Source organism: Mesoplodon mirus (assembly GCF_964341445.2).
Source record: "Mesoplodon mirus genome assembly, chromosome: 2".
NCBI classification, from domain to species: Eukaryota; Metazoa; Chordata; class Mammalia; order Artiodactyla; family Ziphiidae; genus Mesoplodon; species Mesoplodon mirus.
The window spans coordinates 190,947,299-190,962,006 of NC_138977.1; the positions used below are offsets into that span (position 1 = coordinate 190,947,299).

General features: G+C 36.7%; 1 pseudogene across 1 annotated transcript; it reads left to right on the top strand.

The window, feature by feature from the left end:
* The first annotated feature begins 675 nt into the window (after nucleotides 1-675).
* On the top strand, nucleotides 676-1,679 carry LOC309795352 (heterogeneous nuclear ribonucleoprotein A1-like; annotated as a pseudogene). Its single transcript has one exon. The product of its transcript is annotated as a heterogeneous nuclear ribonucleoprotein A1-like (transcript).
* The last annotated feature ends 13,029 nt before the right edge of the window (nucleotides 1,680-14,708 follow it).

A 14,708-nucleotide genomic window follows, 5' to 3' on the forward strand; every position in this document is an offset into this window, starting at 1 on the left:
CAAAATGGATTAAAGACCTACATGTAAGGCCAGACATTATAAAACTCTTAGAGGAAAACACAGAAAGAACACTCTTTGACAGAAATCACAGCAAGATCTTTCTTGACTCACCTCTTAGAGTAATAGAAGTAAAAACAAAAATAAACAAATGTGACCTATTGAAACTTAAAAGCTTTTGCACAGCAAAGTAAACCATAAGCATGACAAAAAGACAACCCTCAGAATGGGAGAAAATATTTGCAAATGAATCAACAGACTAAGGATTAATCTCCAAAATATATTAACAGCTCATGCAGCTCAATATTAAAAAAACAAACAACCCAATCCAAAAATGGGCGGAAGACCTAAATAGACATCTCTCCAAAGAAGACATAAAGATGGTGAAGAGGCACATGAAAAACTGCTCAGCATCACTAAATATTAGAGAAATGCAAATCAAAACTACAATGAGGTATCACTTTATACCAGTTAGAATGGGCATCATCAAAAAATCTACAAACAACCAATGCTGGAGAGGGTGTGGAGGAAAGGGAACCCTCTTGCACTGCTGAGAATGTAAATTGATACAGCCACTATGGAGAACAGTATGGAGGTTCCTTAAAAAATTCAAATAGCTTTCTGCCCATGGACACCACCAAGTAAGCATCCTTGACGTCTCCCCCCTCCACTGTTGTCATGTCTAAGTCAGAGTCACCCAAAGAGCCCAAACAGCTGCAGAAGCTCTTCATCAGAGGTTTGAGCTTTGAAACAACCGATGGATGCCTGAGGAGCCATTGTGAGCAGTGGGGAGCATGCACAGACTGTGTGGTAATGAGGGATCCAAGCACCAGGTGCTCCAGAGGCTTCCGGGTTGTCACGTATGCCACTGTGGAGGAGGTGGGTGCGGCCATGAAGGCAAGGCCTCACAAGGTGGATGGAAGAGTTGGGGAACCAAAGAGGGCCGTCTCAAGAGAAGATTCTCAAAGACCTTGTGCCCACTTAACGGTGAAAAGATTTTTGTTGGTGGCATTAAGGAAGACACTGAAGAACATCACCTAAGAGATTATTTTGAACAGTATGGGAAAATTGAAGTGACTGAAATTATGATTGACGAAGGCAGTGGCAAAAAAAGAGGCTTTGCTTTCATAACCTTTGATGACCATGACTCCATAGACCGGACTGTCATTCAGAAATACCACACTGTGAATGGCCACAACTGTGAAGTAAGGAAAGCCCTATCTCAGCAAGAGATGGCTAGTGCTTCATCTAGCCAAACAGGTCAAAGTGGTTCTGGAAGCTTTGGTGGTAGTCGTGGAGGTGGTTTTGGTGGCAATGACAAATTGGTGGTGGAAGAAACTTCAGTGGTCGAGGTGGCTTTGGTGGCAGCCACGGTGGTGGTGGCTATGGTGGCAGTGGGGATAGCTATAATGGATTTGGTAATGATGGGAGCAATTTTGGAGGTGGTGGAAGCTACAATGATTTTGGCATTTACAACAATCAATCTTCAAATTTTGGACCCATGAAAGGAGGAAGCTTTGGAGTCAGAAGTTCTGGCCCCTATGGTGGTGGAAGCCAATACTTTGCCAAACCATGAAACCAAGGTAGCTATGGTGGTTCCAGCAGCAGCAGTAGCTATGGCAGTGGCAGGAGGTTGTAATTACTGCCAGGAAACAAAGCTTATCAGGAGAGGAGAGCCAGGGAAGTGAGAGGGAAGCTACAGGGTACAAGAGATTTGTGAACTCAGCCAAGAACCATGATGGCAGGGCCTAGCTTCTACAAAGAAGACATGTTTTAGACAATACTCATGTGTATGGGCAAAAAAACTTGAGTACTGTACTTGTGACTAACTGTATAACAGATTATCTTAGTTTCCATTTTGTGGAAAGTGTAAAGCATTCCAACAAAGGGTTTTAATGTAGATTTTTTTTGTACCCATGTTGTTGACTGCTAAATATAATAGTCTGATCATGATGCTGAATAAATGTGTCTTTTTATTAAATGTGCTGTGTAAAGTTAGTCTACTCTGAAGCCATTTTGGTAAACTATCCCAACAGTATGAAGTTAGAATTCCTTCAGGACGATGACAGATTCAATTCAAAATTTATTTACACCCTGCTTTGGTGGAGAAGCTATTGTCTTCAGAAACATTGGTGTAGCTGAACTGACAGTTACTGTGTTGTGACCTGTAGTTCACTGTGAAAAGGGTCACCCAAGTGAAGTCATGGAGTTTTTTGGTTATTAATATGATTGTTGGCACATATCCTATGCAATATATCTAAATTGAATTATGGTACCAGATAAAGTTATAGGTGGGAATGAAGCTTGTGTATCATCCATTATCATATGTAATCAATAAATGATCTAATACCCTCTTCTTTGGAATGACAACTGTATGAATTTGGGACTGGCAGAGCTTTGGACCTTCCCTACCCACTATCCCTGATAATGTTGAATGCTTCTATCACAATTCAAGTTCAAAACGCTGCCAGAGAATAGAAACCAGATGCTGGTTAATGCCACCCCATAAATCCACAAATTAGAAGTTTTCGGGAGACATTTTTAAACTGACCAGTACCAGTAAGGATTTTACTCTTAACACAAAAACAGACTTACATTAAAGGAAAACTGGTTTCTGTTCTGGTTGGGTGGGTCTTTATATAGGTTTATGGAATGACATACTAGTAATTATCTATATGGAGATAAAAATTTGCTGATATGGTAAGGAACCATATTATCTACTTTAATTTATGCTAACTGCAGTTTTCCTTTAGATATGGCACAAGATGACACAACCACTCTAAAATGTTGTTTGTATAGAAAATGATTTCTAAAACTTTATAACAGTTTACTTAATATCCAATCACGTTATTTGTACATAGCTTCCTTTGAGCCCTCCCTTTGGTGCCCTCAATTTCAGTGCCATTGTACTTAGTAGGATAGAGATTTGTTTATCACTAGGAAAAAAAATTAAAATAGAAATACCATATGACCCAGCGATCCCACTACTGGGCATATACCCGGAGAAGACCATAATTCAAAAAGAGTCATGTACCACAATGTTCATTGCAGCTCTATTTACAATAGCCAGGACATGGAAGCAACCTAAGTGTCCATCGACAGATGAATGGATAAAGAAGATGTGGCACATATATACAATGGAATATTATTCAGCCATAAAAAGGAATGAAATTGGGTCATTTGTAGAGATGTGGATGGACTTAGAGACTGTCACACAGAGTGAATTGAGTCAGAAAGAGAAAAACAAATATTGTATATTAATGCATATATGTGGAATCTAGAAAAATAGTACAGATGAACTGGTTTGCAAGGCAGAAATAGAGACACAGATGTAGAGAACAACATATGGACACCAAGAGGGGAAAGCAGGTTGGGGTGGTAGTGGTGGTGGTGGTGGTGGTGGGATGAATAGGGAGATTAGGATTGACATATACACACTAATATGTATAAACTAGGTAACTAATAAGAACCTTCTGTATAAAAACACAGAAATAAAATTAAATTTAAATAAATACAAGATCTATGGGATAATACAAAGCATGCCAAGTTACACATAATAGGGGCTCCAGAAGAAGAAGGAGAGAGAGAAGGGAATCAAAAATGTATTTAAGGGACTCCCCTGGGGGTGCAGTGGTTAAGAATCCACCTGCCAATGCAGGGGACATGGGTTTGAGCCCTGGTCTGGGAAGATCCCACATGCCACGGAACAACTAAGCCTGTGAGCCACAACTACTGAGCCTGCATGCCACAACTACTGAAGCCCGTGCACCTAGAGCCTGTGCTCTGTAACAAGAGAAGCCACCACAATGAGATGCCCATGCACCACAACGAAGAGTCCCCACTCTCCGCAACTAGAGAAAGCCTGCACAGCAACGAAGACCCAACACAGCCAATAAATAAATAAATTCGTTAATTAATTAAAAAATACTTAACTTTAAAAAATGTATTTAAGAAATTATGGCTGAAAAATTTTCAAACCTAAAGATGGAAACAGATATTCAGGTGCAGGAAGCACAAAGTATCCCAAACAAGATGAACCCAATTAGACCCACACCAAGATATATCATAATTAAAATAGCGATAGTTAAAGAGAGAATTCTAAAGGCAGCAAGAGAAAAACAAAGAGTCAATTACAAGGAAACCCACATAAAGCTATTAGGCAATTTCTCTGCAGAAACTGTGCATATCAAGTCCGGAAAGGGAAAAACGTGCAACCTAGGATACTCTACCCAGCAAGATTATCATTTAGAATAGAAGAAGAGATAAAGAATTCCTCAGACAAGCAAAAGTTAAAAGAATTCAACAATACTAAACCTACCCTAAAATAAAAATTGAAGGGTGTTATCTAAATAGAAAAGAAACAAAAATCTACAGGAAAGGGAAAAATCGTAATAGGAAAGGCAAATATATAGTCAGGACTAAAGATCACTTAGATAAGCCAGGACATAGATTAAAAAACCATCCAAAAATTTTGTGAAAGTAATTGTAACTACAATTAAAATCAAAATAATAAACATACAGATGTAAAATAAGACATCAAAATTACAAAAGTGGGAGAGGAAAGCTAAAAATGTATATTTTTAGAATGTGCTTGAACTATTATGACTATCAGTCTAAAATAAGTAGATACAGTGATGGGTCAACATACTTGAAAACCAGGGAAACCACAAATCAAAAACATACAATAGATTCACAAAAACCAAAAAGAAAGGAACTCAAGCATACTACAAAAGAAAATCATCAAACCACAAAAGGAAAAACAAAAAGAAGAAGAATGGAACAAAGAACTACAAAAACAACTGGAAAACAAGGAATAAAATGGCAATAAGTACATAACTATCAATGATTACTTTAAATGTCAATGGACTAAATGCTCCAATCAAAATGGATAGAGTGGTAGATTGGATAAAAAAAATAAAGCAAGAACATACACTATGTTTCCTATAAGAGACTCACTTCAGGTTGAAAGACACCCACAGATTGAAGGTGAGCAGATGGAAAAATATACTTCATGCAAATGTAAACAACAAGAAAGCAGAGGTAACAATAATCATATCAGACTAGTAGACTTTAAAACAAAGTCCATAAAGAAAGACAGAAAAGGACATTATATAATAATAAAGGGATCAATACAATAAGAGGATATTACATTTGTTAACATATATGCACTAATATAGGAGAATTTAATATATAAAACAAATACTAACAGACATAAACGGAAAAATTGACAGGAATACAGTAAGAGTAGGAGACTTTAACATCCCACTGACATCAACAGACAGATCTTTAGAAAGAAAATCAATAAGGCAACAGAGGTCCTAAATGACACAATAGACCAGTTGGACTTAAATGATATCTACAGGACACTATATCCAAAAAAAAACCCCAGAATACACATTCTTTTCAAGCTTGCATAGAACATTCTCTAGGATAGAACACACACTAAGTCACAAAACAAGCCTCAACAAATTTAAGAGGGTAGAAATTATATAAAGCATTTTCTTCCAACCACAATATGAAACTAGAAATCAACTATAGAAAGAAAAATGAGAAAAGAACAAACATGGAGACTAAACAACATGCTACTAAAAAACCAATTGATCACTGATAAAATCGAAGAGGATCAGAAAATACCTTGAGACAAATGACAATGAAAACTCAGCCTGACAAAATCTATGAGATGCAGCAAAAGCAGTTCTAAGAGAGGAGTTCATAGTGAAACAGGTCTTCCTCAAGAAACAAGAAAAATCCCAAATAAACCACTTAACCTACCACATAAAAGAATTAGGAAAAGAAGAACAAACAAAACCAAAGTCAGTGCAAGAAAGGAAATAATAAAGATCAGAGAGGAAATGAATAAAATAGAGATTAAAAGACAATAGAAAAGATCAATAAAACAAAGATCTGATTTTTTTGAAAGATAAACAAAATCAACAAGCTTCTAGCCAGGGTCAACAAGAAGAAAATAGAGAGGACTCAAATAAATAAAATAAGAGGGCCTCCCTGGTGGCGCAGTGGTTGAGAGTCCGCCTGCCGATGCAGGGGATACGGGTTCGTGCCCCGATCTGGGAGGATCCCATATGCCGCGGAGCGGCTGGGCCCGTGAGCCATGGCCGCTGGGCCTGCGCATCCGGAGCCTGTGCTCCGCAACGGGGGAGGCCACAACAGTGAGAGGCCCGCATACCGCAAAAAAAAAAAAAAAAAAAAAAAAAAAAAAAAAAAAAAAAAAAAAAAATAAGAAATTAAAGAAGAGAAATAATTACTGATACCACAGAAATATAAAAAATAAAGGAATACTATGACCAGTTATATGCCAACAAATTGGACAACCTAGAAGAAATGGACAAGTCTATAATTAAAAAAAAAAAAACCTCCAAGCAACAAAAGGCCAAGACTGGATGGCTTCATAGGGGAATTCTACCAAATATACAAAGAAAAATGTATGCCTATCATTCTCAAAACATTTCAAAACTTTGAGGAGGAGGGAACACTCCCAAAGTCATTTGATGAAGCCACCATCACCTGGACACCAAAACCAAAGACACTACCAAAAAGAAAATTACAGGCCAATATCTTTGATGAATATAGATGCAAAAATCCTTAACAAAACATTAGCAAAATGAATCCAACAATACATGAAAAGGATCGTACACCATGATCAAGTTGGATTTGTCCCAGGGTCTCAAGGATGTTTTAACATAGGCAAATCAGTCAATGTGATACACCACATTAAAAAAAGGAAAGACAAAAATCACATCATCATCTCAATGGATGCAGAAGAAGCATGTGATAAAATTCAACATTCATTCTGATAAAAACTCTCATCAAATTGGGTGTAGAGGGAACACTTCTCAACATAATAAAAGCCATTATGGTAAACCCACAGCCAACATAATACTCAATGGTAGAAAGCTGAAAACCTTCCTGCTAAATTCAGGAACAAGACAAGGATGCCCACTCTCACCAGTTCTATTCAACATAGTACTGGAAGTCCTACTCACAGAAGTCAGACAAGAAAAAGAAATAAAAGTTATCCAGATTGGAAGGAGAGTGTAAAACTGTCATGATTTGCAGATGACATGATACTCTGTAATAAAAACCCAACGACCCAAGTGCCCATTAACAAACGGTTGGTTGAAGATGATGTGTGTGTATATACACATACATATATATGGAATAATTACTCAGCTATTAAAAAGAATGAAATATTGTCATTTGCAGCAACATGGATGAACCTAGAGAATATCATACTAAGTGAAGAAAGTCAAACAAAGACAAGTATTATATGGTATCACTTATATGTGAAATCTAAAAAAAAAAAAAATACAATGAATCTATATATAAAACAGAAACAGACTCACAGACATAGGAAAAAAAACTTATGGTTACCAAAAGGGAAAGGGAGGGTGGAGACTGATAAATTAGGAGTATGGAATTATAGATTCAAACTAATATGCTTAAAATAGAAAGCCAACAAGGATTTACTATAAGCACAGGAAACTATATTCAATATCTTGTAATAACCTATAATGGAAAAATAATCAGAAAAAGTACATTTATACATATATAAAAAACTGAATCACTTTGCTGTACACCTGAAACTAATACAATATTGTAATTCAACAATTATTTCAATTTAATAAAGAAGCCAAATTATAGTGGGTCAAAGAGTAAATGAGAACTAATGAAAAGGAGAAAAGTCTTTAACAAGCTACAATACATACAAGGAAATAGACACATATCACACACAAAATACAGTTATCACTAAGATATTTAGATATCTTAATTTTATAAGTAATGAAACTAATAGAACATTTAGGCTCCATGATTTTTTCTGTGTGCCTTTCAGACACCCTTTAAATTATCTGTGGTGTCTGATCTGCCTATGGTAGGCAGATGCATGTATTTAATATGAATTCTTCAATCTCATAAATGCTGTAATTCAATGTGGGATTTAATCTTAATTCCAATCCTTACTAGTTTCATGACCTTAGGTTATATGGTTTGTCCAACGTCATACATCTAGTTTGTAAGGTAATTTGGGCTTCAAATTCAGATCTGACTCCAAAGCTCACATTCTTCATCATGGAGACTTCTGGTGAACATACTGACGTGTGAGTCGGCCCCCACTTTCATCAATGCCAGCGTGACTTTGGTTTTTTCACATGAAGCTACATACCCTTCCCTTCCACAGAACACAAAATGAGAGCTATATGAGGAGAGACTGGATAGAGATCCTTAGGTCAAGAATACAGCCAAGAGGCAGGAGTAAAAGCATTAGTCTCCATATTCCTAAAGATGAGGGGTCCATCCCTTCCTCCTCGCTAACCATGCCCTTTCCCGAATTCCCAGCCAGCTGTAGCTGAGAAACAGATAACCTGTTATACAGAAAAGTTCTCCAGCAAAAGCCTGTGTGAAAGAAGAGTGTAATTAAGTGGTACCAATTATAGAAATCAATCACATGCAAACTTTACAGGCCACTCTATATTCATTGTGGAGGCCTTCCAAATGGCTTCATCTGTGATAAGAAGAAGTATGTCAATTATGTCATTATCAGAGTGAAAAAATGTGTGGACAAAATAAAGCTCTAAATATTCCTTTGAAGTCAACCACTCATTTTAAATGGTTTGGACATATAATGTAGGGAAGTGTTTTTAATTGAAATAGAGTAAATAAGTTATTACAAAGGGTTTCAAAAGAAAAATGATTGTTATGCTAAACTTCAGCTATTTTTTAATAGGTTTTCCATGGCCATAGGCTTGCCTTTTTTGCATTTTCTTTTTTTCTTCTACTAGTGAAGAAACAAAAAATGACAGCAGCTAATGCCAAGTTCTTTGAGCCATTGCTCTATAACAAAGCAATTTAGGGAGGCAGACAGAGGATGGAGTCAACTTTTATGAAAAAGTTGCTCATGTTTTCCTCTGATACAACTTTTCCATTCAGATGTTTTATGACAACTACAGTCTCTAAGGACTGACTAACTGCAAAGTTAAGACTGATATTTTACAATAAGACTTCCCTTATTACTTAATCACTGCAATCTGACAATAAAACCATCTGCCTATAATGGGCCAACTCCACAGACTGCACAAGTCCAGAAAGCTGAATGTCTAAAAGGACTCATTGTTTTAACCTGGATGCAAAATTTTACTTTCAGACAGACTTTGAGTCTGAATTTTATGTCATCAGTGGGATAAGACATTTTGCTATTTTTTCCCACTGTGGGCACCTTAAATTTTAAAAATCTGATTGGCTTTACATTAAATGATGAAAGAATCATCATCAGAAGTGCTTGGGATGATACAGATTCTCACATTTGATAATCTGTTCCTGTTCTACAATCACAGTAACAAGAATTCCTGAGATTTATTTAGTTGTTACATAAGGGAGTGTGCTTTACATGCAATTTATTGTTGAATTCACACAAGAATCATACAGGATAAGAACTATTATTTTCTCCATTTTACAGAGAAAAAAAAAAAAACCTAAGGCTTAAAGACATTGAATAAGCTTCCAAAGTCACAGAATTATTAGTGGCAGTGGTGGGACTCAAACTCAAGAGGTTTGAGATTAGAGTCCAGTACTCCTAACCTTTATTACAAAGAAAACAGAAGACACCAATTACTATAAGGAATGGGAATCCACATCTAGAAGACCGTGTCAAATGGTTAATGAGTTAATGCACCTCAAGAAAGGGAGATGATATTTTTTTAAACAATGTACATAGCATTTAAGAGACCTACAAATATGAGCCTTTTTTTCACTTTCACTTTTGATATAAAAGAATATTTTGAAAAATACACAAGAAAACTAAATGGATGACTTTAGGTCGGAACTATTTTAAGGAGGCTAAATCTTGGTAATAGACCCTGTTATGCTAAGCACTTGAGAAGGTTTCTAATACTTTTTAAAGGAGAAGCATTTATACCCAATTCATTTGGGTTTTTAAAGACTCAAAGGAAAAATGAAAAAAATGCATTTTGTTACTGGTGACATACTTTCTAATTATGACATCTATTTCTTGAATTGATGCTTCATACCAGGTTAACAGGCTTGTGTCACAATATTTTTATGAACTGATCAATTGAAAGCCCATTATTGACCCAGTTATTCCAGAACGGGACAAATGAATGAGATGAAAGTCATGGTCTCCGAGGCGCCCAAGCTTGATCAGTTTGATTCTGTTTAAATGGAAGTACTTTTGACAGTGGTAAGGGGCACTATTAATGATTATGAGGGAACAGATGCAAAGCTATGGATATTCACTTACCCTAGCTAAAGCTCACTCTCTGCTTATCTCTTGGTGCTGCTACTGTCGGTTAAGGTAGGAGAGTGAGACCCTCTGTGGAGCGTCGGGGTGTTAGAAAATGAGCTTTTGATAAGAGTGGGTGTAGACAAATTGCTTGTGCCCCATTAAAGAGACAAGATGAAAATTCCTGTTGAGACCATGTTTCTTTAAATGCCAAACTACTCCAAATCTGGACTAGTGGGTCATGGTTTATGAGTTTTGCTGCAGTTTGTACATAAAAGAATCCACAGGATACATATGGACATAATCAGAGTGAGGCTGGTAGAGGCTGAAGGGATGAAATTCATGTGAAAACAAGAATGAGATAATAATAAGGTCCTGCAGAAAAGGAGAGCATGGGCAGTTTAAGTTGCAAGGAGCAGACTTAAGCTGTAGTACTTCTTTTTTTATATATAAGATACATGTGGACATAAGGCTGATGAGAATGATCACACGCCGTGAACTTACAAAAATTTATAGTCACACAGATTGCCTTCACATAGAAGGAAACATTCAGAAATTGGAAGCTGGTTTAGAATCCAACATGACTCTAGACACTGGGTTGTCTCCTCCCCCTGGGCAACAGGAGCTCCTTGCTTCCTTCTCTGCTGCGATGTGAAACTACCCTCTGCCTCTGCTTCTTTCTAAGTCACTGTCTTCTGCCCTTCCTTCCAAATTCTCACTTCTTTATGTATATCTGGCATCTGGTATCTCCAGTGTAGAGAATCCATTTTGTTCATTAACCCACTATCCAATAGAGAGCTCCTGCAGGGAAGGGTATTTGTGTCAGAAAACGTAATAGGCTTCTGGTCAGTCTGCAGGCCAGTTGTCTTTAGGTCAAAAGCCTACCCCTTGCCCAACAGCCATGACCATGGTACTGGAATCACAGCAAATAGAATGTGGTTACCCGTGGTGCTGGGACACCACACTCTCCTAGATGTCCTCCCACCTCTCTGGCTGTCCTCAGGTTCTTTTCCAAGATTATGCTCTCTGTCTAGGCAATAAATGTTGGATTTCCTTGAGGCTGAGCCTTAGGCCTTTTTCACTTTTTCCCAATATTTTTCCCTTTATATAATCTCTACCACGCCCATGACTTCAGTTCATACACATATGCCAACGGTTTTAAAATGTATCTCTTACCTAGATCTCTCCTTTGAGCTCCAGACTAGATATCTAATTGTTAAGCTGATATTTCCACTTTTATGTCTGAAAGACTTCTCAGCTGCAATTTGTTCTTGACTTACGTTCTTCTGCTTCAAATCTGTATGTCTTCCCGTATACCCTTTCTTCCAGTATCCAGCACTATCCATTCTGCTGCTAAAGCCATTAGCTTAAGAGTCATGTTTGACACATGCTTCTGCCTCAAATCCACTTTCAATCTATCCCTCTGTTCTGTTAATCTCACTTCCTCAACATCTCTTAAAGCTATTCCCTTTCAGGCTCTTCAAAGCCACCACCCTAGTTCATGCTACCATCATCAATCTCCTGAACCACTGCAGGAATCTGCACATCGGTCTCCTTCATCTACTCTAGCCCCTTTTCAATACACCCCTGACACTGCACTCACAGTGAACTTTACAAAAAGCAATTCTTATCATGTCATCCTGAAATTGAAAACTCCCAGTGATTTCTTATTGCTCCTGGAATTGAGAACAGCATTTTTAATGTGGTCCTGCATATCTAGTCTAGGCCCCCTCTACCTCACCACCTTCATTTTACACAGTTACTTTGTTCGAGCCACATCAGCCTCATTTCTGACCCTTGCATGTGCAAGAATCCTTCACTGGGACACGTTCTTTTTCAATGGGCTGACCCTTTACATGGAAAACTCTATACTGCCTGGTCATCTGTATAACTCCTACCCATTCTTCAGAACTCTACATTTTCTGATCCCCATCTATGTCAGGATCCTCTGCTATACACTCTCATAGGCCCATATTTCTGTCCTTCAAAAGGATACATTAGAGATGTGATTATTATTTTTTATGTTTTCCCTCCAGACTCTAATATTCATATTAACTAGAACATATTTTAAATTAGTAAATGTTTAATATATGGGCTACAAACAACAATATAAATATGCACACAATACTACATCAGAAACCCCTAACACCACCAACAGCACAAATCTTTAATTAGAATATGTAGGTATAAAGCTAGACTACATTCGCTTACTATAGTCCTTCTGCTTAAATGTGTTTTCTCCTATTTCCTGCTGAATCCATAAAGTTAGAAGCAAAATTTTCTAGTAGGTACTATTTCTGATCTGTGCTTTGCTTTTCGAATTACCTTTGCTTCCATAATATATCCTCAACCTATAGTATCTTTCCAGTGATAACCATCTTAATTTACAACAACTTCCTCCTTGACTAAATTTAAATGTTAGGCCAATTCTGTTCAAGTTTTAAAAACTTCATTTGAGTTGGTTGTCAGTCTAAACAATATTAATTCTTCCAATTCAAGAACATGGGATACCTTTCCATTTCTTTGAATCACCTTACATTTCCTCATCAATGTTTTATAGTTTTCAGAGTATAGGTCTTTCACCTCCTTGGTTAAGTTTACTCCTAGATTTTTTTGTTTTTTTGGATTCAATTTTAAACAGGATGTTTCTTTAACTTTATCTTTCTGATATTTCATTGATAGTGTAAAAAAACTGCAACAGATATCTGTTGGTTCATCAGTTGTAAGAAATGTACAGCTCTACATAGGTTACTGATAATGGGGGGAGAGTACACATGTGGGAGTAGGGAATGGATAGGAAATCTCAATACCTCCCTCTCAGTTTTGCTCTAAAACAATTGTCTTAACTGGACACCATAAAACTCTTAGAGGAAAACATAGGCAGAACACTCTTTGACATAAATTGCAGCAATATCTTTTTTGATCCATTTCCCATAGTAATGGAAATAAAAACAAAAATAAACAAATGGGACTTAAACTCAAAAGCTTTTGCACAGCAAAGAAAAACTGTAAACAAAATGAAAAGACAACCTATGGAATGGGAGAAAATATTTGCAAATGAACTGTCTGACAAGGTATTAATCTCCAAAATATACAAACAGGTCATGCAACTCAATAACAAAAAACCAACCCAACCAAAAGATGGGTGGAAGACCTAAATAGACACTTCTCCAAAGAAGACATACACATGGCCAACAGGCACATGAAAAGATGCTCAACATCACTAATTATTAGAGAAATGCAAATCAAAACTACAATGAGATATCACCTTACACCAGTCAGAATGGCCATCATCAAAAAGCCTACAAATTCTGGAGAGGGTGTGGAGAAAAGGGAACCCTCATACACTGTTGGTGGGAATGTAAATTGGTACAGCCACTATTGAGAACAGTCTGGAGGTTCCTTAAGAATCTAAAAATAGAGCTACATTATGATCCAGCAATCCCATTCTTGGGCATATATCCAGAGAAAAACATGGTTTGAAAGGATACACGCATGCCAGTGTTCTTTACAGTGTTGTTTACAATAGCCAAGGCATGGAAGCGACCTAAATATCCATTGACAGATGAATAGATAAAGAAGATGTGGTACATAAGTACAATGGAATATTACTCAGCCATTAAAAAGAATGAAATAATGCCATTTGCAGCAACATGCATGGACCTGGAGATTATCATACTAAGTGAAGTCAGACAGAGAAAGACAAATATATGATATTGCTTATATGTGGCATTTAAAAAATGATACAAATGTACTTATTTACAGAACATAAACAGAATCACTGACTTAGAGAATGAACTTATGGTTACCGAGGGGAAGGGTGGAGAGAAGGGATAGATTGGGAGTTTGGAATTGACATGTACACACTGCTATATTTAAAATAGATAACTGACAAGGACCTACTGTATAACACAGGGAACTCTGCTCAATTCTCTGTGATAAGCAAAACGGGAAAAGAATTTGAAAAAGAATAGATACATGCATATGTATAACTGAATCACTTTGCTGTAACCTTGAAACTAATGCAACATTGTTAATCAATTATACTCCAATACTAAATAAAAACTTTAAAATAATTGTCTTAAAGAAAAAAAACTATTCAAAAAGACAAGTTCCCAAAGGAGTAGTCAGCTGATCATAGAAGTATGTGATTCAAAAAGAAGAAAGATAAATGTCAAAATAATGAAAAAAAATGTATACTCTCACTAGTAATTTTTTTCAGTCTGCAAAGTAAAACAATGGGGTATAATTTTGCACCTCTTATGCTGAAAAGCACTTAAAAGAATAAGAAAACCCACTGTTGGCATAAATGTTGAGAAAATGAGCCTCAAGCACTCTTGGTAGTAATGGAAATGGATTGGTTCAATAATATGTATGTCAAAATTTTAAATATGTATGTCAAAATTTTAAAGACATATATCATTTGACCTAGACATTAAATCTGAGAAAATAATTGGAA